Source organism: Monodelphis domestica, chromosome Y, assembly GCF_027887165.1.
Source record: "Monodelphis domestica isolate mMonDom1 chromosome Y, mMonDom1.pri, whole genome shotgun sequence".
Classification (NCBI taxonomy): Eukaryota; Metazoa; Chordata; class Mammalia; order Didelphimorphia; family Didelphidae; genus Monodelphis; species Monodelphis domestica.
Window position 1 is genome coordinate 1039573 of NC_077236.1, and position 25410 is coordinate 1064982.

The 25410-nt window shown below is 40.7% G+C and overlaps 1 long non-coding RNA gene across 1 annotated transcript in view; it reads right to left on the bottom strand.

Moving 5' to 3' along the window:
• LOC130456230 (uncharacterized) overlaps nt 1-23104 on the bottom strand; it is a 34248-nt gene extending 11144 nt beyond the window's left edge. The window contains exon 1 of the long non-coding RNA XR_008914823.1: nt 23051-23104. This is a non-coding gene — a long non-coding RNA (uncharacterized LOC130456230). The remainder of the gene's footprint in view (nt 1-23050) is intronic.
• Nucleotides 23105-25410: the final 2306 nt, after the last annotated feature.

The following is a 25410-nucleotide window of genomic DNA, read 5'->3' on the forward strand; positions in this document are numbered from 1 at the left end:
TGACTTGTCCAGGGTCACAAGGCTAGGAAGTGGCTGAGGCCAGATTTGAACCTAGGACCTCCCATCTCTAGGCCTGGCTCTCAATCCACTGAGCTACCCAGCTGCCCCCTAAGTAAGGATTCCTAATGACACCAGGCCAAAAGCATCTCAGCTGCTTTCACCAGCTCCCTCCTCCATCTGAATGTTTCAGAAGCAGTCTCCTCAGAATGAGTCTCAGGCTTAGTTTAATTAGATTCTATCCTACCTCCTGCATGAGCAGCTTGGTGTCCTGGAGGGACTTTGTCAGTGTCCTAAAGCATGAAGAAATGAATTAATCTCCTTTATGTACTTCCCCTTCCACTTTATTTACCCTTTTGTAATAGATCTAAAAATAGAGCTAACTTAAGGGCTTTTGCCTTACTCGAAGTATTAGTTAAATAATTTTTCATCGTTCATTGGGTAGCACCCAAATTTCTAATGGAAAAATTAGGAGAATTGAAGGAAGAAATAGACAATAAAACCGTATTAGTGCGAGACTTAAACCAACCATTATCAAATTTAGATAAATCAAAAAATAAATAAGAAAGAGGTAAAAGAAGTGAGTGAAATCTTAGAAAAATTAGAATTAAGAGACATGTGGAGAAAAATAAATAGGGATAAAAAGGAATACACCTTTTCTCAGCACCACATGTCACATTCACAAAGATTGACCATACATTAGGTCACAGAAACATGGCACACAAATGCAGAAAAGGAGAAATAATAAATGCAGCCTTTTCAGATCACAAGGCAATAAAAATAATGATCGATGATCAGTAATGGTACATGGAAAACCAAATCAGAAACTAATTGGAAATTAAAAAACATGATACTGCAAAATCATTTAGTTAGAGAAGAAATCATAGAAACAATTAATAATTTCATCGAGGAAAATGACAATGACGAGGCATCCTTTCAAACCTTTTGGGAGGCAGCCAAAGCAGTAGTCAGAGGTAAATTCATTTCCCTGAGTGCATATATATATTAACACATTAGGGAGAGCAGAGATCAATCAATTGGAAATGGAAATAAAAAAAACTTGAAAGCGATCAAATTAAAACCCCCCAGCAGAAAACCAAACTAGAAATCCTAAAAATTAAGGGAGAAATCAATAAAATCGAAAGTGATAGAACCATTGAGCTAATAAACAAGACAAGAAGCTGGTACTTTGAAAAACAAACAAACAAACAAAATAGACAAAGTACCGGTCAGTCTAATTTTAAAAAGGAAGGAAGAAAAGCAAATTAACAGCATCAAAGATGAAAAGGGGGACATCACCTCGGATGAAGAAGAAATTAAGGCATTCATTAAAAATTACTTTGCCCACTTACATGGCAATAAATACACCAATTTAGGTAATAGGGATAAATATATACAAAAACACAAACTGCCCAGACTAACAGAAGAAGAAATAGAATTCTTAAATAATCCCATATCAGAAAATGAAATCCAACAAGCCATCAAAGAACTTCCTAAGAAAAAATCCCGAGGGCCTCGTGGATTCACCAGTGAATTCTATCAAACATTCAGAGAACAGTGAATCCCAATACAAGACAAACTATTTGACATAATGAGCAAAGAGGGAGTTCTACCAAACTCCTTTCATGACACAAACATGATACTGATTCCAAAACCAGGCAGGTCAAAAACGGAGAAAGAACACTATACACCAATCTCCCTAATGAATATAGATGCAAAAATCTTAAATAGGATACTAGCAAAAAGACTCCAGCAAGTGATCAGAAGGGTCATCCACCATGATCAAGTAGGATTTATACCAGGGATGCAGGGCTGGTACAACATTAGGAAAACTATCCACATAATTAACCACGTCAACAAGCAAACCAACAAGAACCACATGATTATCTCAATAGACGCAGAAAAAGCCTTTGATAAAATACAACACCCATTCCTCTTAAAAACACAAGGAAGTATAGGAATAGAGCTGTCGTTCCGAAAAATAATGAACAGTATATATCTAAAACCATCAGCTAATATCATCTGCAATGGGGATCAACTAGATGCATAAGATAAGATCACGAGTGAAACAAGGATGCCCATTATCACCTCTACTATTTGACATTGTACTAGAAACACTAGCAGTAACAATTAGAGAAGAAAAAGAAATTGAAGGCATCAAAATAGGCAAGGAGGAGACCAAGTTATCACTCTTTGCAGATGACATGATGGTCTACTTAAAGTATCCTAGAGATTCAACCAAAAACTAATGGAAATAATCAACAAATTTAGGAAAGTTGCAGGATACAAAATAAACCCGCATAAGTCATCAGCATTTCTATATATCTCCAACACAGCTCAGCAGCAAAAACTAGAATAAGAAATCCCATTCAAAATCACCTGAGACAAAATAAAATACCTAGGAATCTATCTCCGGAGCTAAACACAGGAACTATATGAACACAGCTACAAAACACTCTCCACACAACTAAACTAAACTTGAACAATTGGGAAAACATTAACTGTTTAATGAAACGAAATAGACTACATCAAAGGAGCATAAAATCACCTTTGGAGGAACAGAAGGACTCCCCAGTACCCCACGGAGGCAAAGGTACATGGGGCTTGAACATTTCCACACTAAAATAAGAAGGAAAAGCTTGCACAGAAAAGTGAACTGAGCCGCCCTTCCCCCACCACACCTCCCCCACTAAACCAGAGTGAGCTACCTGAGTGCTCACCGGGACAGCAAGTGAGTGGGGAACGTATCTGTCTGGGGGGGGGCACTCCAGGGTCCTTGGGATCTGGGGACTGCCAGGAAAAAACATCTCAGGGCGGTTTCACTGGAGAATCCAGATCTTCAGCGGAGCTGTACTTGGGGCGGCTGCGCTGAACATCTCCATGGAGCTAAACAACAGGGGTGGACCACGCCTTGATTATCTGGGAGGAGCTGAACACCTGGGCAGTGTGGCTGTGATCAGGGAGCCAGCACTCTAAGAAACCTCGGAGGCTGGGAAGAACTAGTCTGAAGCAACCTAAATTCACAGAAAAACCACCCATATAACCCAGATCCCAGACCAAAAAGGAAAGGGGAATATAACCACCAAAGGCATGGCTCACATGGCCCAAAATCAAGCCTCCACGAAGAAAGGGAAAAAAGTGACTATTGAAAACTTTTATGGTGGAAGTACCCAAGGAAAAGAGGAGAATGAGGAGGAAATCCAAAAAAATTCAGAACACGCCTCCCAAAATGGAAACTATCAACAACCTCTGAAAGATCTCAAACTGGAACTTACCCAAAAGATGGAAACCTGGAAAGAAAAATGGGAGAAAGAGATCAGCTGTCTGAGAGATAAAAATGCTCAGAATAAGAACTGGAAGCATCCAATAGAAGGGCAGACAAGGCTGAAAAGCAAAACCAGTCCCTAACGACCAGAATTAAGCACCTCGAAGAAAGCGAGATGATAAAACAGCAAGAATCAATAAAGCAATCCCAAAAAATTAATGAATTAGAAGAAAACATAAAATATCTCACTGAGAAGGTCACAGATCTGGAAAACAGAGGGAGACGAGAAAATCTCCGAATTATCGGTCTCCAAGAAAAACCAGAGGTAAACAATAAACTCCATATCATTCTACAGGCGATTATAAAAGAAAATTGCCCTCACGTTCTGGAGCAAGGGGGCAAAATAGAAATAGAAAGGATTCATAGAACAACTTCTATACTAAGTCCCCAAAAGACAACCCCTAGGCATGTAATTGCCAAATTCAAGAGCTTCCAAGTAAAGGAGAAAATCCTACAAGAAGCCAAGAAGAAGAGCTTCAGATATAAGGGGGCTCCCATAAGGATCACACACGACTTAGCGGCTAACACACTAAGAGACCGCAAAGCATGGAACACGATATTTAGAAAGGCAAGAGAGCTGGGTCTCCAACCAAGAATCAACTACCCAGCAAAACTGAGTATATACTTCCAGGGAAAGTATGGGCATTCAACAAAATAGAAGATTTCCAAGAATTTGCTAAGAAAAGACCAGAGATCTGTGGAAAATTCGATATCCAAGCACAGAAAGCAAGAGAAACATGAAAAAGTAAATATTCAAGAAAGGGAAAAGGAGATAAATCTTATCTTTTTCTTTAAGTCAAACTCTGTTCTATAAGGACTACATTTACATCAAATTATATATATTAATATGTGGGGAAAATGTTTTCTGTAACTCTCATGAATTGTATCATCATGAGAGTAGTTAGAAGAAACATGCATAGGGAAAGATTGGGGCATTAAGAAGATTTGGGGAAAGTTGGGGCAAAGAAAGGAAATGGGAGGGGGGAACCGCGATAATACTAAGATTAACTTCAAGAAATAGGGGGGGAATCAATAGAATAATCTTTCCCATATAAAGATACACATTGGAAGGGAGGGGAAGAACTCTCATATGAGAAGGAGAGGAAGAGAGCGTGAAGTGGAATTACTTAAACCTTACTCTCAGTGAAATCAAATCTGAGAGGGAAGAACATCTAGATCTTGTGAGATCCTGAATTCTATCTTATCCATTAGGGCAAGAAAGAAAGGAAAATCAAGGAGGGGGTGGGAGGAGGGAGTACAAAAAGGGAGGGAAGGAGAGGGGGGGGAAGGGAGCATAAAAAGGGAGGGGCTAGAAAGGGAAGCATCTCAAGGGAGGGGACTAGGCGGACTGACCTAAAGTAAATCACTGGTTCAAAAGGAGAAAGCTAAAGAAGAAAGGTCAGAACTAGGGGAAGATATCAAAATGCCAGCAAATCCACAAATAACAATCAAAACTTTGAATGTGAATGGGATGAACTCACCCATAAAACGTAGACAAATAGCAGATTGGATTAGAATCCAAAACCGTACCATATGTTCTCTTCAAGAAACACATATGAGACAGGTTGACACTCACAAGGTTAGAATTAAAGGTTGGAGTAAGACCTTTTGGGCCTCAACTGATAGAAAGAAGGCAGGAGTTGCAATCATGATATCTGACAAAGCCAAAACACAAATAGACCTGATCAAAAGGGATAGGGAAGGTAAATATATTCCGCTAAAAGGGAGTATAGACAATGAGGAAATATCACTAATCAACATGTATGCACCAAATGGTATAGCATCCAAATTTTTAATGGAGAAACTAGGAGAATTGAAGGAGGAAATAGACAGTAAAACCATATTAGTGGGAGACTTGAACCAACCACTATCAAATTTAGATAAATCAAACCAAAAAATATACTTTAAGAGGTAAAAGAGGTGAAGGAAATCTTAGAAAAATTAGAGTTAATAGACATATGGAGAAAAAGAAATAGGGACAAAAAGGAATACACCTTCTTTTCAGCACCACATGGCACATTCACAAAAATAGATAATACACTAGGTCTTAGAAACATGGCACTCAAATGCAGAAAAGCAGAAATATGAACTGCAGCCTTTTCAGATCACAAGGCAATTAAAATATTGATTGGCAAGGGTACATGGAGACCCAAATCAAAAATTAATTGGAAATTAAATAACATGATACTCCAAAATTGGATAGTTAGAGAAGAAATCATAGAAACAATTAACAATTTCGTTGAAGAAAATGACAACGGCGAAACATCCTTTCAAACCTTATGGGATGCAGCCAAGGCAGTACTTAGAGGAAAATTCATATCCCTGAGTGCATATATTAACAAATTAGGGAGGACAGAGAACAAGGAATTGGAAATGCAAATCAAAAAACTTGAGAATGAACAAATTAAAAGCCTCCAGAAGAAAACCATACTAGAGATCCTAAAAATTAAGGGAGAAATTAATAAAATAGAAAGTGACAGAACTATTAAGCTTATAAACAAGACTAGATACGGGTACTTTGAAAAATCAGACAAAATAGACAAAGTACTTGTTAATTTAATTAAAAAAAGGAAAGAAGAAAGGCAAATTAACAGCATCAAGGATGAAAAGGGGGATCTCACCTCCACTGAAGAGGAAATTAAGTCAATCATTAAAAACTACTTTGCCCAACTATATGGCAATAAATATACCAATCTAGGTGATATTCATGAATATTTACAAAAATATAAATTGCCTAGACTAACAGAAGAAGAAATAGTTTTCTTAAATCATCCCATATCAGAAAAAGAAATCGAACAGGCCATCAAAGAACTTCCTAAGAAAAAATCCCCAGGGCCTGATGGATTCACCAGCGAATTCTATCAAACATTCAGAGAACAGTGAATCCCAATACAAGACAAACTATTTGACATAATAAGCAAAGAGGGAGTTCTACCAAACTCCTTTTATGACACAAGCATGGTACTGATTCCAAAACCAGGCAGGCCAAAAACAGAGAAACAAAATTATAGACCAATCTCCCTAATGAATATAGATGCAAAAATCTTAAATAGGATACTAGCAAAAAGACTCCAGCAAGTGATCAGAAGGGTCATCCACCATGAACAAGTACGATTTATACCAGGGATGCAGGGCTGGTTCAGTATTAGGAAAACCATCCACATCATTGACCACATCAACAAGCAAACCAACAAGAACCACATGATTATCTCAATAGACGCAGAAAAAGCCTTTGATAAAATACAACACCCATTCCTCTTAAAAACACTAGGAAGTATAGGAATAGATCTGTCCTTCCGAAAAATAATGAACAGCATATATCTAAAACCAACAGCTAATATCATCTGCAATGGGGATAAACTAGATGCATAAGATAAGATCACGAGTGAAACAAGGATGCCCATTATCACCTCAAGTATTTGACATTGTACTAGAAACACTAGCAGTAACAATTAGAGAAGATAAAGAAATTGAAGGCATCAAAATAGGCAAGGAGGAGACCAAATTATTGCTCCATCCTTTAATTCTGACCTTGTGGGTGTCTACCCGCCTCATGTGTGTTTCTTGAAGACAACATATGGTAGGGTTTTGCATTGTAATCCATTCTGCTATTTGTCTACATTTTATGGGTGAGTTCATCCCATTCACGTTCAAAGTTATGACTGTCACTTGTGGACTCCCTGGCATTTTGATTGTAGCATCCCAAGCATATTCACATCTATGAAATATAAATGACTGTATGGCGACTGTGTCTCCAAGCATAAGGTTATCCCAATGAGGCTTGTGAAGGTAACCTTGAACTGGCCATGTGGCCCTTGGCTAAGACAAACTCATTAACATGCTCGGACTCAATTCCCCAGGAAAGCGCAGTTTGCAATCTACACGCCCAAAGGTGTTCCCTCTACCTTGCCTCCCAATCATGATTGTCTATGCTTTGTGATGTGATTGCTACGTGCTTGGGAGTACCATCCAAGCAGGACAGGAATAAAATCCAGAGGCAATCCCATGAACTTCCTCTTGTCTCTTGGCCTTTCTCCCTTCCATGGAGCTCCACTGGGCTCCTCAATGACTATGTCTCTCTCTCCTCTTGACCTTCTCCTTCCCCGAGGCTGTAACCATCTCGGCCTGCATTTCCTATCTTAATCTCCTCCACCCCAGTTCCTTTGTACTCATACTCTCTTATCAAAGGGAGTATCATAGGGATTGCCTGCCCTATCCAACCACTGACTTGTCCCTGTCTTTCATTTCCACCCAGGTTCTCAGTTCCTACCTCTCCTCGGGTCCCATCACAAAGGTGAGCCCCTTCCCTTGTGGGACCCTGCTGGTCAGGGAGGTCCATTAAGGAAAACCCCACATTGATATCCTTCCCTAATTCTAACCTTTCTTCTTCAGCTCTACCTTTTAGTCCAGTGATTTACTTTAAATCAGTCCCCCTTGTCCCCTCCCTTGATATGTTTCCCTATCTAGTCCCTCCCTTTTTGTTCCCTCCCCTTCCCCCTTCTTCTTCCCTCCCTGTTTCGTGTTCCCTTCCCCCTACCCCATTGGTTTTCCCTTCTCCCTTCCCTTGTTGGGTAACATAGAATTCAAGATCCCAATGGATCTGGATGTTCTTCCCTCTCAGAGTTGGTTTCCCTGAGTGTAAGGTTTAAGTAAAAACTCTCTTCCTCTCCTTCTCATAGGAGTTTTCTTCCCCTCCCCTTCCCGTGTGAATCTTTGTGTGAGAAAGATTATTCTATTTGGTCTTTCTTTTCCCCCAATTTACACATTACATTTTCCCCACATGTTGGTATACATAGACTGATATAAATGTAATCCTTATAGAAGAGAGTTTGAGTAAAAGAAAAAGATAATATTTTTCACCTTTTCCCTTTCCTTCATATTTCCCTTTTAAGGTATTCCAGGCTCTTTGCTTTTTGATATCGAAGTTTCCACAGAGCTCTGGTCTTTTCTTTGCAAAAACTTGGAAATCGTCTATTTTGTTGAATGCCCATACTTTCCCTTGGAAGTATATAGTCAGTTTTGATGGATAGCTGATTCTTGGTTGAAAACCCAGCTCTCTTGCCTTTCTGAAAATCATGTTCCATGCCTTAAGTTCATTCAGAGTGGAACTTGCAAGGTCTTGTTCAGTGACCCTGGGATTGGCATTCCTTTATATCTAAATTGTCTTTCTCTGGCTTCCTATAAGTTTTCTTTTGCTGGAAAACTTTGGAATTTGGCCATTCCATTCCTGGGAGTTGTCTTTCGGGGATTTAGTGTAGAGGATGTTCTGTGAACTCCTTCATTGCCTGTATTGCCCTCTTCTTCTAGGATCTCTGGGTAATTTTCTTTGATTATATCTTGTATTATGATATCGAGTTTGCTGTTTATTTGTCTTTTCTGGTAGTCCAATTATTCTTAAATTGTCTCCTCTCCCTCTATTTTCCAAGTCTATGATGTGGTCAGTGAGATATTTTATGTTCTCTTCTAATTTCTTGGTCTTTTGGCTTTGCTTTATCAGTTCTTGCTCATTGTCTTCGAGTTGCCTAATTCTGACCTTTAAAGCCTGGTTTTCCTTTTCACTTTGGTCAAACTGGTTTTGTAGATGCGTGAATTTCTTTTGCATTATTTCCCATTTTTCCTCCCAGAAGGCTTCCATCTGTTTGATCCTTTCCGAATCAAATTCTTCATGGGTATGTGGAGAGTTTCTATTTTCTTTGGAAGGTTTCAGAGCATTTGCTTGTGTTTCCTCTTCTATCTCCTCTGTATTTTGTATTTCTTCTCCATAAAATGTGTCCAAAGTCGCCCCCTTCTTGCTGTTTTTCTTGGAATTTTGGGGCTTTTGTGCTTCTGTGGAGTTTGCCATCTCTATCTGAGTGGGGAGGGCTAGCTTTTCTTATCTCTGTCTGGTGTTCAGAGGTTTTCGCCCCAGGCTGATTGTCTGTTCTATGCAGTTGTTGTTCTGTCTTCCCGGGGAAGCCAGGAATTGCTGGTGTTTCCGAGTCACTGCCCTCCTCAGTTCCCTCTCGATGCTTCTCCGTTGCCTTACTTCCAGGCTCTGAGCCTGGCTTGGCCCTTTCTGCGGGGTGTTTGTTTCTGTGCCTTAGCCGGCCCGATGAGCCAGCACTCCGAGGGGGGAGGGGCCGCAGCTTCCAGGACCTCTGAGGGCTCTTGAGAGGATTAGCTTTCCCTGGGTTGAACTGAGTATGCCCTGAGACATGGACCTTCCCTGACACTTGGATGGAAGGATCCAGCCAGGGGGTTAGAAGCTCCACCCCCCCCCCACGCCCCATCTCTCTCTGTTTCCCTGCTGTCTGTGTTGGGTGTCCACTCGTCTGAGTCAGGTTGTTTTCAGGAAGCAGTCTTCAGAATAGCCAGCCCTGAGGCTCTGATGTTCCCTCTGCTGCCTCGGACTCAGAGCTCTGGGTTGGGGGGATGGGTCATGGGACCTTCCTTCTGCCTACCCCTTAGGTCCGAGTGATCTCGGGTTCTGGCTTTTGGGGGGCCCGACCTTTTGATCCAGATCCTAGAGGAGGATTCCCGGGGTCTATGCTCTTGTTCCTTTTGAATTTCTGTGCCCTAGGAACATATAGTTTGAGTTCGGTAGGGAAGGGTTTCTGGAGATCTGAACTTTAGCTTTCTCTAAGCCGCCATCCTGACAGGAAGTCAAGATGATCATTCATTACGCGAAGTGCACAGGAGGCTGCTTAGACGGCTAAGGAAGCAAGGTGGGAAAATATTCGAAAGAGTTTCCTTCTTTCTTTTCAGGTCATTCACCCATTCTGAGTTTATCTCGGTGTAGGGTGTGAGATGTTGATCCAAACCTAATCTCTCCCATACTGTCTTCCAATTTTCCCAGCAGGTTTTAACAAATAGTGGGTTTTGGTCCCAAAAGCTGGGAATTTGGGGCTTATCATAGACTGTTTTGCTGAGGTCATTTACTCCAAGTCTATCCCACCGATCCTCTTTTCTGTATCTTAGCCAGTACTCATTTATTTTTTTACCATTTCAGCTTTTAGTTTCAGCTGCCCTGACCTCTGGAGGCTTTTGATTGGATTAAAGTGAAGGAGTCTGTGATGGAGGGGTGTTGGACCTTTAGCTTCACTGAGCTCTGAAGACTTTGGATGGCATTAAGTTCAGTTGGGTTGTAGTAGCTCTGTCCCGAGGCCAAAACTTCCAGGAACACCGGAGCAATATGTGGGGTCTCTGCCGTTCTGACCAGTGTGCTTGCTCTGTGCTCCCTCTGCAGCTCCTTCCTCACCACCTGAGTTTGATGCTCTGAGCCTGCCATAGCCCTGCCTGCAAGGTACTCCCTCAAAACCAGTGCCTTTGCCTGCACAGATATTCCTGCTCCCTCTGGAGGCTTAGCGCTCTGGTGCTGGGTGGGGGGTCCTGGGATCTTCCTTCTGCCTTCACCATAAACCCAAATGTCCTTGAATTCCAGGTTTTGGGTGATGTACCTTTTGAATTGAGACCAGCAGGGGGTTTCCTTGGCTCTGTCTTGTTGTTCAGTTTGATTTTCAATCCCCTAGGAGCATTAGTTTGTTATTGGTATGGAAGGGTTTTCAGAGGTCTTACCTTTTATCTTTTACTGCCTGGACGGTGCCATCTTGACTCTGGCCAATCAAATATCATATTAAAAAATCAACTGACCTGGAAAATAGATGTATGAGAAAAAAATCTCAGAATTATTTTATTACCTGAAGGCCATAATAAAGATTATTTTTTAAATTTAGTATTTTAATTTCATTATGAAAAAAATTTAAAATACCTGCCAATAGATCCTTCAACAAGAAAACAAAATTGAAATGAAAAGCATTCAGAGATTGCCTTCAGAATTAAATTCCCAACTGATAACTACTAGGAAGTAATTCCTTATTACATTGATACCCAGTCAAGGGAAAATACTTCAAGGACCAGAAGGAAACCACTCAAGGACCCTGGAGTTACAATCAGGTTCACTCAGGACCTAATAGCTTCTATATTAAAGGATTCAAAGACTTGGAATATGCTATTCAAGAAGGAAAAAGATTTGATTTATAAACTAGGGTCACCTTTTGCTAGTATTCTTTTTTAAATATATTTTATTTGATCATTTCCAAGCATTATTCATTAAAGTCATAGATCATTTTCTTTTCCTCCCCCCCACCCCCCATAGCCGAAGCGTAAGTCCACTGGGCATTAGATGTTTTCTTGATTTGAACCCATTGCTTTGTTGATAGTATTTGCATTAGAGTTTTCATTTAGAGTCTACCCTCTGTCATGTCCCCTCAACCTCTGTATTCAGGCAGTTGCTTTTTCTCGGTGTTTCCACTGCCATAGTTTATCCTTTGCTTATGAATGGTGTTTTTTTCTCCTGGATCCCTGCAAGTTGTTCAGGGACACTACACCACCACTAAAGGAGAAGTCCATTACGTTCGATTATACCACAGTGTATTAGTCTCTGTGTACAATGTTCTCCTAGTTCTGCTCCTCTCGCTCTGCATCACTTCCTGGAGGTTGTTCCAGTCTCCATGGAACTTCTCCACTTTATTATTCCTTTTAGAACAATAGTATTCCATCACCAACATATACCACAGTTTGTTCAGCCATTCCCCAATTGATGGGCATCCCCTCGTTTTCCAGTTTTGGGCTACCACAAAGAGCGCAGCTATGAATATTTTTGTACAAGTCTTTTTGTCCATTATCTCTTTGGGGTACAGACCCAGCAGTGCTATGGCTGGGTCAAACGGTAGATATTCTTTTGTTGCCCTTTGGGCATAGTTCCAAATTGCCCTCCAGAATGGTTGGATAAGTTCACAGCTCCACCAGCAATGAATTAATGTCCCTACTTTGCCACATCCCCTCCAGCATTCATTACTTTCCTTTGCTGTTATGTTAGCCAATCTGCTAGGTGTGAGGTGATACCTCAGAGTTGTTTTGATTTGCATCTCTCTGATTATAAGAGATTTAGAACACTTCTTCATGTGCTTATTAATAGTTTTGATTTCTTTATCTGAGAACTGCCTATCCATTTCCCTTGCCCATTTATCAATTGGAGAATGGCTTGATTTTTTGTACAATTGATTTAGCTCTTACAAATATGAGTAATTAAACTTTGTCAGAGGTTTCTAGGAAGATTTTTTCCCAATTTGTTGTTTCCCTTCTGATTTTAGTTATATTGGTTTTGTTTGTACAAAAGCTTTTTAGTTTGATGTAGTCAAGATTATTTATTTTACATTTTGTGATTCTTTCTATATCTTGCTTGGTTTTAAACCCTTTCCCTTCCCAAAGGTCTGACATGTATACTATTCTGTGTTTACCCAATTTACTTATGGTTTCCTTCTTTATGTTTAAGTCACTCACCCATTTTGAATTTATCTTGGTGTAGGGTGTGAGGTGTTGATCTATTCCTAGTTTCTCCCACACTGTCTTCCAATTTTCCCAGCAGTTTTTATCGAATACTGAATTTTTGTCCCAAAAGCTGGGATCTTTGGGTTTATCGTATACTGTCTTGCTGAGGTCGCTTTCCCCCAGTCTATTCCACTGATCTTCCTTTCTGTTTCTTAGCCAGTACCAAATTGTATTGATGACTGCTGCTTTGTAATATAGTTTTAGGTCAGGGACTGCAAGGCCCCCATCATATGGGTGTTTTTTTTTCATTATTTCCCTGGATATCCTTGATCTTTTGTTCTTCCAAATGAACTTTGTTATGGTTTTTTCTAAATCAGTGAAGTATTTTGGTAGTTCCATGGGTATGGCACTAAATAGATAAATGAGTTTGGGTAGGATGGTCATTTTTATTATATTGGCTCGTCCTATCCATGAGCAATTAATGTTTTTCCATTTGTTCAAGTCTAGTTTTAGTTGTGTGGCGAGTGTTTTGTAGTTGTGTTCATATAGTTCCTGTGTTTGTCTTAGGAGGTAGATTCCTAGGTATTTTATTTTGTCTAAGGAGATTTTGAATGGGATTTCTCTTTCTAGTTCTTGCTGCTGAGCTGTGTTGGAGATATATAGAAAAGGTGATGATTTATGTGGGTTTATTTTGTATCCTGCAACTTTGCTAAAGTTGTTGATTATTTCAATTAGCTTTTTGGTTGAATTTCTCGGATTCTTTAAGAAGACCATCATGTCATCTGCAAAGAGTGATAACTTGGTCTCCTCCTTGCCTATTTTGATGCCTTCAATTCCTTTATCTTCTCTAATTGCTACTGCTAGTGTTTCTAGTACAATGTCAAATACTTGAGGTGACAATGGGCATCCTTGTTTCACTCCTGATCTTATTGGGAATGCATCTAGTTTATCCCCATTGCAGATGATATTAGCTGTTGGTTTTAGATATATACTGTTTATTATTTTTAGGAATGACCCTTCTATTCCTATGCTTTCTAGTGTTTTTAATAGGAATGGGTGTTGTATTCTATCAAAGGCTTTTTCTGCGTCTATTGAGATAATCATGTGGTTCTTGTTGGTTTGCTTGTTGATGTGGTCAATGATGTGGATGGTTTTCCTAATGTTGAACCAGCCCTGCATCCCTGGTATGAATCCTACTTGATCATGGTGAATGATCCTTCTGATCACTTGCTGGAGTCTTTTTGCTAGTATCCTATTTAAGATTTTTGCATCTATATTCATTAGGGAGATTGGTGTAGAATTTTCTTTCTCTGTTTTTGGCCTGCCTGGTTTTGGAATCAGTACCATGTTTGTGTCGTAAAAGGAGTTTGGTAGAACTCCCTCTTTACTTATTATGTCAAATAGTTTGTCTTGTATTGGGATTCACTGTTCTCTGAATGTTTGATAGAATTTGCTGGTGAATCCATCAGGCCCTGGGGATTTTTTCTTAGGAAGTTCTTTGATGGCTTGTTGGATTTCAATTTCTGATATGGGATTATTTAAGATTTCTATTTCCTCTTCTGTTAATCTAGGCAGTTTGTATTTTTGTATATATTCATCCATTTCTCCTAAATTGGTGTATTTATTGCCATATAATTGGGCAAAGTAATTTCTAATGATTGCCTTAATTTCATCTTCATCGGAGGTGCTGTCCCCCTTTTCATCTTTAATGCTGTCAATTTGCTTTTCTTCCTTCCTTTTTTAAATTAGATTGACCAGTACTTTGTCTATTTTGTTTGTTTTTTTCAAAGTACCAGCTTCTTGTCTTATTTATTAAATCAATAGTTCTATCACTTTCTATTTTATTAATTTCTCCCTTAATTTTTAGGATTTCTAATTTGGTTTTCTGCTGGGGGTTTTTAATTTGATCGCTTTTGAGTTTTTTCATTTGCATTTCCAATTGATTGATCTCTGCTCTCCCTTGTTTGTTAATATAAGCATTCAGGGATATGAATTTACCTCTGATTACCACTTTGGCTGCATCCCAAAAGGTTTGAAAGGATGTTTTGCCTTTGTCATTTTCCTCGATGAAATTATTAATTGTTTCTATGATTTCTTCTTTAAGTAAACGGTTTTGGAGTGTCATACTGTTTAATTTCCAATTGGTTTTAGATTTGGTTTTCCATGTACCATTACTAATCATTATTTTTATTGCCTTGTGATCTGAGAATGCTGCTTTCATTATTTCTGTTTTTTTGCATTTGTGTGCTATGTTTCTGTGACCTAATGTATGGTCAATTTTTGTGAATGTGCCATGTGGTGCTGAGAAGAAGGTGTATTCCTTTTTATCCCTATTTATTTTTCTCCATATGTCTATTAATTCTAATTTTTCTAAGATTTCATTCACTTCTTTTACCTCTTTCTTATTTATTTTTTTATTTGATTTATCTAAATTTGATAATGGTTGGTTTAAGTCTCCTACTAGTATGGTTTTATTGTCTATATCTTCCTTCAATTCTCCTAGTTTCTCCATTAGAAATTTGGGTGCTATATTATTTGGTGCATACATGTTGATTAGTGATATTTCCTCATTGTCTATACTCCCTTTTAGCAGAATATATTTACCTTCCCTATCCCTTTTGATCAGGTGTATTTGTGCTTTGGCTTTGTCAGATATCATGATTGCCACTCCTGCCTTCTTTCTATCAGTTGAGGCCCAGAAGGTCTTACTCCATTCTTTAATTCTGACCTTGTGGGTGTCAACCCGCCTCATGTGTGTTTCTTGAAGAGAACATATGGTAGGGTTTTGGATTCTAATCCATTCTGCTATTCGTCTACGTTTTATGGGTGAGTTCATCCCATTCACGTTCAAAGTTATGATTGTCATTTGTGGACTCCCTGGCATTTTGATTGCCTTCCCTAATTCTAACCTTTTCTTCTTCGGCTCTACCTTTTAGTCCAGTGATTTACTTTGAATCAGTCCCCGTTGTCCCCTCCCTTGATGTTTCCCTTTTTAGTCCCTCCCTTTTTCTTCCCTCTCCCTCCCCCTTCTCTTTCCCTCCCTTTTTGTTCTCCCTCTCCCCCTCCCCCCCTTGGTTTTCCCTTCTCCTTACCCTTGTTGGGTAAGATAGAATTCAGGATCCCAATGGATCTGGATGTTTTTCCCTCTCAGAGTTGATTTCCCTGAGATTGAGGTTTAAGTAACCCCCCCGTTCCTCTCCTTATAGGAGTTTTCTTCCCCTCCCCTTCCCATGTGAATCTTTGTGTGAGAAAGATTATTCTATTTGGTCTTTCTTTACCCCCTATTTATACATTACATTTTCCCCACATATTAGTATACATAGATTGATATAAATGTAGTCCTTATAGAAGAGAGTTTGAGTAAAAGAAGAAGATAACATTTTTCCCCTTTCCTTAATATTTATCTTTTCAGGTATTCCTTGCTCTTTGATTTTCAGTATCGAACTTTCCACAGAGCTCTGGTCTTTTCTTTGCAAAAAGTTGGAAGTCTTCTATTTTGTTGAATGCCCATACTTTCCCTTGGAAGTATATAGTCAGTTTTGCTGGGTAGCTGATTCTTGGTTGGAGACCCAGCTCTCTTGCCTTTCTGAAGATCATGTTCCATGCCTTACGATCATTCAGAGTAGAACTTGCAAGGTCTTGTGTGACCCTGATTGGCATTCCTTTATATCTAAATTGTCTTTTTCTGGCTTCCTGTAGGATTTTCCTTTTGTTTGATAGCTTTGGAATTTGGCAATTACATTCCTGGGAGTTGTCTTTTGGGGGTTTAGTGTAGAAGGTGTTCTGTGAACTCTGTCAGTGGCTGTATTGCCCCCTTGTTCTAGAATCTCTGGGCAATTTTCTTTGATTATATCTTGTATCACCATGTCCAGTTTGGTGTTTATTTCTGGCTTTTCTGGGAGTCCAATTATTCTTAAATTATCCCTTCTCCCTCTATTTTCCAGATCTATCACCTTGTCGGTGTGATATTTTATGTTCTCTTCTAATTTCTTGGTATTTTGGCTTTGCTTTATTAATTCTTGCTCTTTTACACGATCGTTGTCTTCCAGCTGTCTGATTCTAGCCTTTAAAGCCTGGTTTTCCTTTTCAGTTTCATCATACCGGTTTTGTAGATGCGTGAATTTCTTTTGCATTATTTCCAACTTTTCCTCCCAGAAGGCTTCCATCTTTTTGGTCATTTCTGATTCAAATTCTTCATAGGTTTGTGGAGAGTTTCCATTTCCTTTGGAAGGTTTTGGAGCATTTTCTTGTATATTATCTTCTATCTGCTCTGTATTTTGTATTTTGGCTCCATAGAATGTGTCCAAAGTCGCCCCTTTCTTCTTATTTTTCTTGGTATTTGGGGGCTTCTGTGCTTCTGTGGAGTTTGCCATCTCTGAAAGTGGAGGATTAGCTTTTCTTATCTCTGTCTGGTGTTCAGAGGCTTTAGTCCTGGGCAGATTGTCGGTTCTGTAAGCTTTCCCTGGGTTAAATTGAATATGCCTCACTGGAACTGGAATGGAAGGGTCGGACCACGTTGCTTTCCGGAAGTTGCCTTCAGAATCGCTGGCCATGAGGCTGTTTCGTCGGCATGCGGGGGGATGGGCTGCAGCTTCCCCAAGCTCCGAGGGCAGGGACTTTCACTGAGACTTGGATAGCAGGATCCAGCCCTTGAGGCTGTCTTGCTCCAGGCAGTGACTTTCACTGGGACTTAGATAGAAGGCCCTGAGGGTTGTTGTTCCGAGGACACTGCTCTCTGAGCCAGGCCGGGCTGCGTCTTCCGGGAGCCTTGGACTCTGCGCTCCTACCCCTTAGGTCCGAGTGATCTCGGGTTCTGGCTTTTGAGGGGAGCCGTACCTTTCGATCCGGGTCCAGGTCCAGGAAGAGGGTTCCCAGGGTCTGTGCTGTTGATCGTTTTGAATTTCGGCGCCTTAGGAGCTTATAGTTTGAGATCGGTCGAGAAGGGTTTTCCGGAGATCTGAACTTTAGTTTTCTCTAAGCCGCCATCTTAACCGGAAGTCTCCTCTAGTATTCTTGTTAAGATTTTTGCATCTATGTTCATTAAGGAGATTGATCTATAGTTGTTGGGGTTTTTTTTTCAGTTTTTTCCTGCCTGACTTTGGAATCAGTACCATATTTGTGTCATAATAGGAATTTGGTAGAAGTCCTTTGCTCATTCTGTCACATAGTTTATATAAAATTGGGATTCATTGTTCTTTGAATATTTGATAGAATTCATTTGTCAATGCATCGGATCATGGGGATTTTTTCTTAGGGAGTTCTTTGATGGCTTGTTCAATTTATTTTTCTGAGATGGGGTTGTTTAGATATTCTATTTCTTCGTCTGTTATTCAAGGCAAGTTCTATTTTTATAAATATTCATCCATATCACCTAGACTGCCATATTTATTGGTATATAATTGGGCATTATGGTTTTTAATGATTGCCTTACTTTCCTCTTCATTAGAGGGGAGGTCTCACTTTTCATCTTGGATATTGTCAAATTGGATTCCTTCTTTCCTTTTATTAATGAGGTTGAGCAGTATTTTGTCTTGTTTCTTAAATCAATATTACTTTCACTTTCAATTTTATTAATTTCTCTTTTGATTTTTAGGATCTCTAATTTACTTTTCATCTGAGGATTTTTAATTTGTTCATTTTCTATTGTTTTTTTTTAATTTGCAAGCCCAATTCCTTGACCTCTTCCCTCTTTACCTTGGGAATATATGAATTCAAGGACATAAATTTCCCCCTGAGAACTGCTTTGGCTGCATTCCATAGATTTTGAAAGGATGTCTGATCATTGTCATTTTCTTCAAAGAAATTATTGTTTCTGTGATTTGTACTTTAACCAATTTTGGAGAATCAGATTGTTTAATTTCCAGTAAATTTTGGAGTGGCCTCTCCATGTAACCTTACTCATTGTTGTTTTCATTGCATTGTGATCTGAGAAGGTTACACTGATTATTCCTGCTCCTTTGCACTGGTTTGTAATCTAGAGTCAGCAGCCAGTAAAATGAGTATCTTCTTTCAGGGAAAAAATGGTCACTAGTTTTTGAAATAGTGGTGAGGAGGAACAGAATGACAGGAATTAGAGCAGGATCTAAAGAGGATAGATATCATGGGTGTCTTTTAAATTGATGCTATATCCTGAAATATGGTCTTCTCCAGGACTATCCTCTGACATGAATTGATGAATTGCAGAACTAGGCACTGGCAACATTATTGTGCTGTTCTAAATTTCTTCTGCATTCTCAGATTGATCCCTAATTTCTATTGGAGAAGCTGATGTACCTACTTTCTTCTCTAGATTTAGGATGATTGCAATCCTGCATGAGGTTTTTAGTGGAGGTGGAGGTTGTAATTTAGGAGGAGTGGGAGGAAGAGAGGATGGAGAGAATCCTTCTAAGGTGAGGGAGGGTCAGACTTCCTCACAGCTTCTGTAGCAGTCTCCAGTGAGAAGTTAGGAAAAGAATTGATAGAATCAGTTAAAGCCATAAAAGTTGAAAGAGTAATCGTAATATACAAGTGTCAGTAGAAGTAGGGAAATGTGGGGTCAACACCTGAGAAACAGCTCAACTCTCCACATTTTGTGCAGTATTCTGCCCAGATTCCATGTGATCCGAATTGCTGGTAATATTCTGTTTTCTTTTTACTTTGTTTCATAGCTTGCCCTATGCAATGCCATTCTTCTTTAGTAAATACTCCTCGTTCTGAAATGTTAGGACGACATTTCAATATAACTTTAAGTAAGGCCTTGAGCTAACCTTCTGAAATCTTAATTCCTCCTTTTATGGATTTTACAGTCCTTAAGCCAGCAGGAATCCTCCTTTGGGGCAGCCCTAGCGCCTAGTACTGCAGTCAGTAAATGGTGATACTTTGCTTACTTACATTGTCTCTGGGTCTCCATTCTTGGTGGATTTTCCTGAACCCTACACCCTTCGTTTACTGTGTCTCTCTCCCTCTCCATTTCTCTCTCCCTCCCTCCCATCTGTGTCTTTTTCTCACTGTCACTTGTCCTCTCTGCCTCATCATCTCTGTGTCTATCCTCTATCTCCATTTTGAATACATCTCATTCTGTTTCTGTCTCTCCCAATCACTGTCTGTCTCTGTGTGCTTTTCTCTGTATCTCACCCTCTGTTCTTTCTGATTCTTTTTCCTTCTATCCACTCCTCTCTCCTCTCCCTTGATTGCTCTTTCCCTGCTTTTGGTGTCTTCCTCTTCCTCTCTATGACCTCCCTGCCTTATTTCTAGTCTCTGTCTCCGTCTCTTTTGCTCTCCCTAAGGACCCTGGGCCCAGAATGGGATCTTGAAGTCTATCTTCTCCTACAGGGTAAGGAAGAAGTGCAAACTAAGGAAGATAGTGAGGAGGCAGTGAAAAAGGGAGGGAAGGAGAGGGGGGAGGGAACTTAGCAGACCCTAAAGAAACAAGAAGGGAACTAAAAAAGAGGGCCAGAAAGGGAAGCATATGAAGGGAGGGGAATAGGAGGCTTGACTAAAAGTAAATCACGAGATTAAAAGGATAAAGCAAAAGAAGAAAGGACAGAAGTAGGGAAGGATTTCGAAATGCTAGGAAATTCAAAAGTGACAATCATAACTTTGAACGTACATGGGATGAACTCACCTATAAAACATAGAAGAAGAAGAGAGAAGATTAGAATTCAGAATCCTACCATATGTTATCTACGAGAAACACACCTGAGGGGGATATAGACTCACAAGTGTCAGAATTAAAGGTTGGGGTAAGACCTATTGGGCCTCAACTGATAGAAAGAAGGCAGGAGTTGCAGTCACGGTATTTGACAAAGTCAAAATAGACCTGGTTAGAAGGGACAGGGAAGGTAAATACATCCTGAGGAAAGGGATGATCGATAATGAGGAAAAAACACTCATCAACCGGTATGCACTGTGAATCTTAAAATTTCTCAGAGTCTACCTTAGGACATTTGGTTAGGGCTATTCCCCATTTTAAACAATGAAGGTACTTAAGCAGGAATGTATTGGAAACTTTAAAATTACTTCACCCATACTTAGGCATACTTTAGGGGAAGGTAAAGTTGTAAAACTCCTTACTGAACGATGAAAAATTACTTAACTCATACATCGAGTGTGGTAAAAGCCCTTAAGTTAGCTCTATTTTTAGATCTAATACAAAAGGGTAAATAAAGTGGAATGGGAAGTACATAAAGGAGATTAATTCATTTCTTCATGCTTTATGGCACTGACAGAATCCCTCCAGGACACCAAGCTGCTCATGCAGGAGGTAGGATAGAATCCAATTAAACTAAGCCTGAGACTCATTCTGAGGAGACTGCTTCTGAAACATTCAGATGGAGGAGGGAGCTGGTGAAAGTAGCTGAGATGCTTTTGGCCTGGTGTCATTAGGAATCCTTACTTAGGGGGCAGCTGGGTAGCTCAGTGGATTGAGAGCCAGGCCTAGAGATGGGAGGTCCTAGGTTCAAATCTGGCCTCAACCACTTCCTAGCCTTGTGACCCTGGGCAAGTCACTTGAACCCCATTGCCTAGCCCTTACCACTCTTCTGCCTTGGAGCTAATACACAGTATTGACTCCAAGACAGAAGGTAAGGGTTTAAAAAAAAATCCTTACTTAAACAGATATTATGATGAGTTATAAAAAACTGTCTGATTTCTCTTTTAAGGCTCAGGTCTAGGCCATACTGGCTTTGAGGCCCTTCCTACTTATTCCTTTCTTACTCTCTATCTCTTTCTTTGATTACTCATTGTATTGTTAATTAAAATCTCTATAAAACCCAAATGACATGGGTATTTGAATAATTGGGAATATTTCCCTGCCGACCACCTTATATTTGATTTTGTACCCAAGATACTGTAGTGAAACATATTTCTGAGGTCAAATTTTACTCACCCTCTCTTATATCTATCATCATTTATATCTTCCACGATTTTAATCACTACAGTTTAAGACCTCAACCATTTTAAATCTCACACCATAAACGAAAACGCACAGAGAAAATCGTCATCCTCGGTTACCGAGAGAGGACTACTACTATATTTGACAACGCAGGAGAAATTGGTGAATTTACCTTAGTTTTATGGGGACATTTTCTCTGACTTCTATATTCAATTTCTAGTCGATTTCTAGCCCTGTATTAAAACTGTACTTCTTGGGTAACTACTGACTACAGAGAGAATCTACTTTGTTGAACAATTGCAGCTATTATGAAGTGGAATGCTCAGTGTTCAAAGTTCTGAAAGAGAATTTTCTGTGTACTTCTCCAAAGCTATTTCTGTGTCAGAGCCAGGTCAAAGTGTGGCAGAGATTTCAGTTGTTATATTGCTGAGACCAGAGGCAAAAAGATCTTTGAGTACTTATATATTTTCAACATTCTGGTGACTGGTAAGAGAACATATTTGGTTCACTATCCCACATATTTTATGCCCTTTTCTCTCCCACTCTCTTTTCTTCCCTCTAGCCATCTTCAATTCCTCTTTCCCCCTCTACCTTTCCCTGCTCTGTCCTTTCCAAGGTTCAGACCCTCTCCTCTTCTTCTACATCCAACCTTTCTCTGATCCATCCTACCCCTCTCCCCTTTTGACTACAACTCTTATACTTTTCCTACTCTGTGTGCTTTCTCGGATCTCTTCATCCCTCTACTCTTCTCCTCCCCTTCTCTCTTTTCTTCAACTGTCTTTCCATTCTTTCATTTCACCCTCTTCTGATTCTCTCTTCTTTCTCCCGTCTTGTCCCCTGATCCATCACGTTGTCACCCTTCTCACTCCTTCCGCTAAGCCTACCCTGTCCTGACCTTTCCTTCCCAACTCCACACTACATCGCCCCCCCCCCCCCCATTTCCTGATGGTTCTCCTCTTTCAATGCACTTTTTTTTGATACTCTCTCAGGGCCTTTTCCTTCCTTTGCTTTCTCCCCTCTGTGTACCGCTTCCCCCTCCCTCCTTACCTTCCTTCCTCTGTCTTTTCTATTCACCCCTCTCAACCTATTTTTCCACTTCCCGTTTGACCGGAGATTCCAAGGGGGAAACCGGTATTTTATTGACACTCTCAGGGGTCAACAGCAATCACACCTCCATGATCAGCAAAGGGACAGAAATCAATGGCTTCTCCGTAGATAGGGGAAATGCGGGAAACAGCCCCGCAATGGACAGGGTTGCTCGAAACAGCACAGGACGACCGACTCCACCCAGAATTTTCTCACTGGACCAAACACAAATCCATCCAGACCCATTCTCCGGAAGAGAAAGGGGTCTTCCAGCCTCATTTACAGGAAGGATGAGGGGGGGAGTTAGGGCAAAAGTCATGAAAGGGTTCAAGTCAACAAAATCAAGTACATTACTGCTCAGGAAAAGAACCACAGGAGGCACTGAGGCTCAGAGATACAGGCTCAAAAAAGACCCATAGTGAAGAAGACGGAATCATTTTCTAAGGGTCTGAAGGACTTACCTCAGAAGTTGTATCAAAGGGAGTTACATTTCCTCCTCTGAAAACCCAGAGAATCTAAAAGGAACCGCCCCCATAGCAACGCCAAACAAAGATTCCGATTGGACAACGGACAGGCCCATGAACTGCACAGTGGACTGTTCCAAAGGTGAAAGCCGTGGGGGGCAGGGAAGGGGGAGTTCCTGGGAGGGGCCACAAAGGGGCGGGGGTGGAGATGGTGGCTGCAGGCCCCAGATGTAAAACGTTACACCTCCACCCCGGGAAACCGAGGATTAACAGGAGAAACGGGCTGGCAATTAGCGAGTGCCCTGGTGGCGGGCAACCTGACATGACTTCCAGACTCGTTTTCCCCCTCGCCAACCTCCCCAGCCCGCTCCAACAACCTCCGTGGGCTGGCCCAATTACCCTCCAACAATTCCTTTTCGCTCCGTCTCATTCTCTTCACCTCCTTCTAGCCGGATTTCTCTGCCCTTCGCCCCCCCCCCTTTCCATTCTGTCCCTCCCAACTTCCTCTCCTTTTCTAACCACCCTCTTTCTCATCTCCTGCCTGACCTCACTCTTATACTTTTTATAGTCTTCATCCAGTCTAGGTCTCTTCATCGCTCGAGTCTACCACCGTGGGCCCCCTGCTGAGTACCTCCGCCTTCACCCAGAATTTTGCTCACCGAAGCAAACACGACTTCATCCAGAGACATTCTCCAGAAGGGAAAAGGGTGTTCAAGCCTCTTCTGCAAAAGGGATTCTGGGCAAATGAGCGCAAAAGTCATGAAAGCGTTCGGGTCTGCAAAATCAAGTACGTGATGCTCAGGAAAAGAACCACGGAAGGCAGTTGAGGCTCAGAGAGAGCAGCTCACAAAAGACCTATAGTGTCAAAGCCAGAGTTGCTTTCCAAGGGACTGAAAGGGTTAACTCGGAAGTTGGATCAGAGGGAGTTCAATTTTCTCCCAGGAGTATGGGGAGAAAGGAACTGAAAGGAACCGCCCACCTAGCAATGCCAAGCGAAGATTCTGATTGGAAAAGGGACACGTCAGTGACCCTAGAGTGGACAATTCCAACGTCGTAAGCAGCGGGGGTGGCGGGGGAATGGGGAGGTGAGAGGCGCCACGAGCCTGGGTTGGCTGCAGGCCAGAGATACCCAACACCCCACCTCTACCCGGGGAAACCGAGGAGCAAAAGGAGGAACGTGCTGGCAATTAGCGAGTGCCCTGGTGGAGGGCAACCTGACATGTCTTCCGGACTCGTTTCCTCCCCTCGCCAAACTCCCCCGCCCGCTCCAACAACCTCCATGGGCTGGCCCAATTACCCTCCAACATTTCCCTTTTGGCTCTCTCTCTATCTCTTCACCTCCTTTTAGCCGTATTTCTCTGTCTTCAGCCCCACCCCCACCCCCACCCCCCACACCCCTCTTTCTATTCTGTCCTTCGCAACTTTCATCTCCTCTGGACCACTGCTTTATAATATAGTCTGAGATCTGGGACTGCCAGGCTCCCTTCCTTTGAATTTTTTTTTCATTATTTCCCTGGATATCCTTGATCCTTTGTTCTTCCAAAAGAAATTTGTGATGGTTTTTTCTAGATCAGTAACAAAAATTTTTTGGAAGTTCCATGGGTATGTCACTAAATAGTTAGATGAAAGTTTGGGTAGGATGGTCATTTTTATTATATTGGCTCGTCCTACCCATGAGCAGTTAATGTTTTTTCAAAGTGTTCGAGTCTAGTTTTAGTTGTGTGGAGAGTGCTTTGTAGTCGTGTTCTTAAAGTTCCTGTGTTTGTCTCCGGAGATAGATTCCTAAGTATTTTATTTTGTCTAAGGTTATTTTGAATGGGATTTCTCTTTCTAGTTCTTGCTGCTGAGCTGTGTTTGGAATATATAGAAATGCTGATGACTTATGCCGGTTTATTCTGTATCCGGCAACTTTGCTAAAGTTGTTGATTTAAGTAGACCATCATGTCATCTGCAAAGAGTGATAATTTGGTCTCCTCCTTGCCTATTTTGATGCCTTCAATTTCTTTTTCTTCTCTAATTGCTACTGCTAGTGTTTCTAATACAATGTCAAATAATAGAGGTGATAATGGGCATCCTTGTTTCACTCCTGATCTTAATGGGAATGGATTTAGTTTATCCCCATTGCAGATGATATTAGCTGATGGTTTTAGATATATACTGTTTATTATTTTTAGGAATGACCCTTCTGTTCCTATGCTTTCTAGTGTTTTTAGTAGGAATGGGTGTTGAATTTTATCAAAGGCTTTTTCTGTATCTATTGAGATAATCATGTGGTTCTTGTTGGTTTGCTTGTTGACGTGGTCAATTATGTGGATAGTTTTCCTAATGTTGTACCAGCCCTGCATCCCTGGTATAAA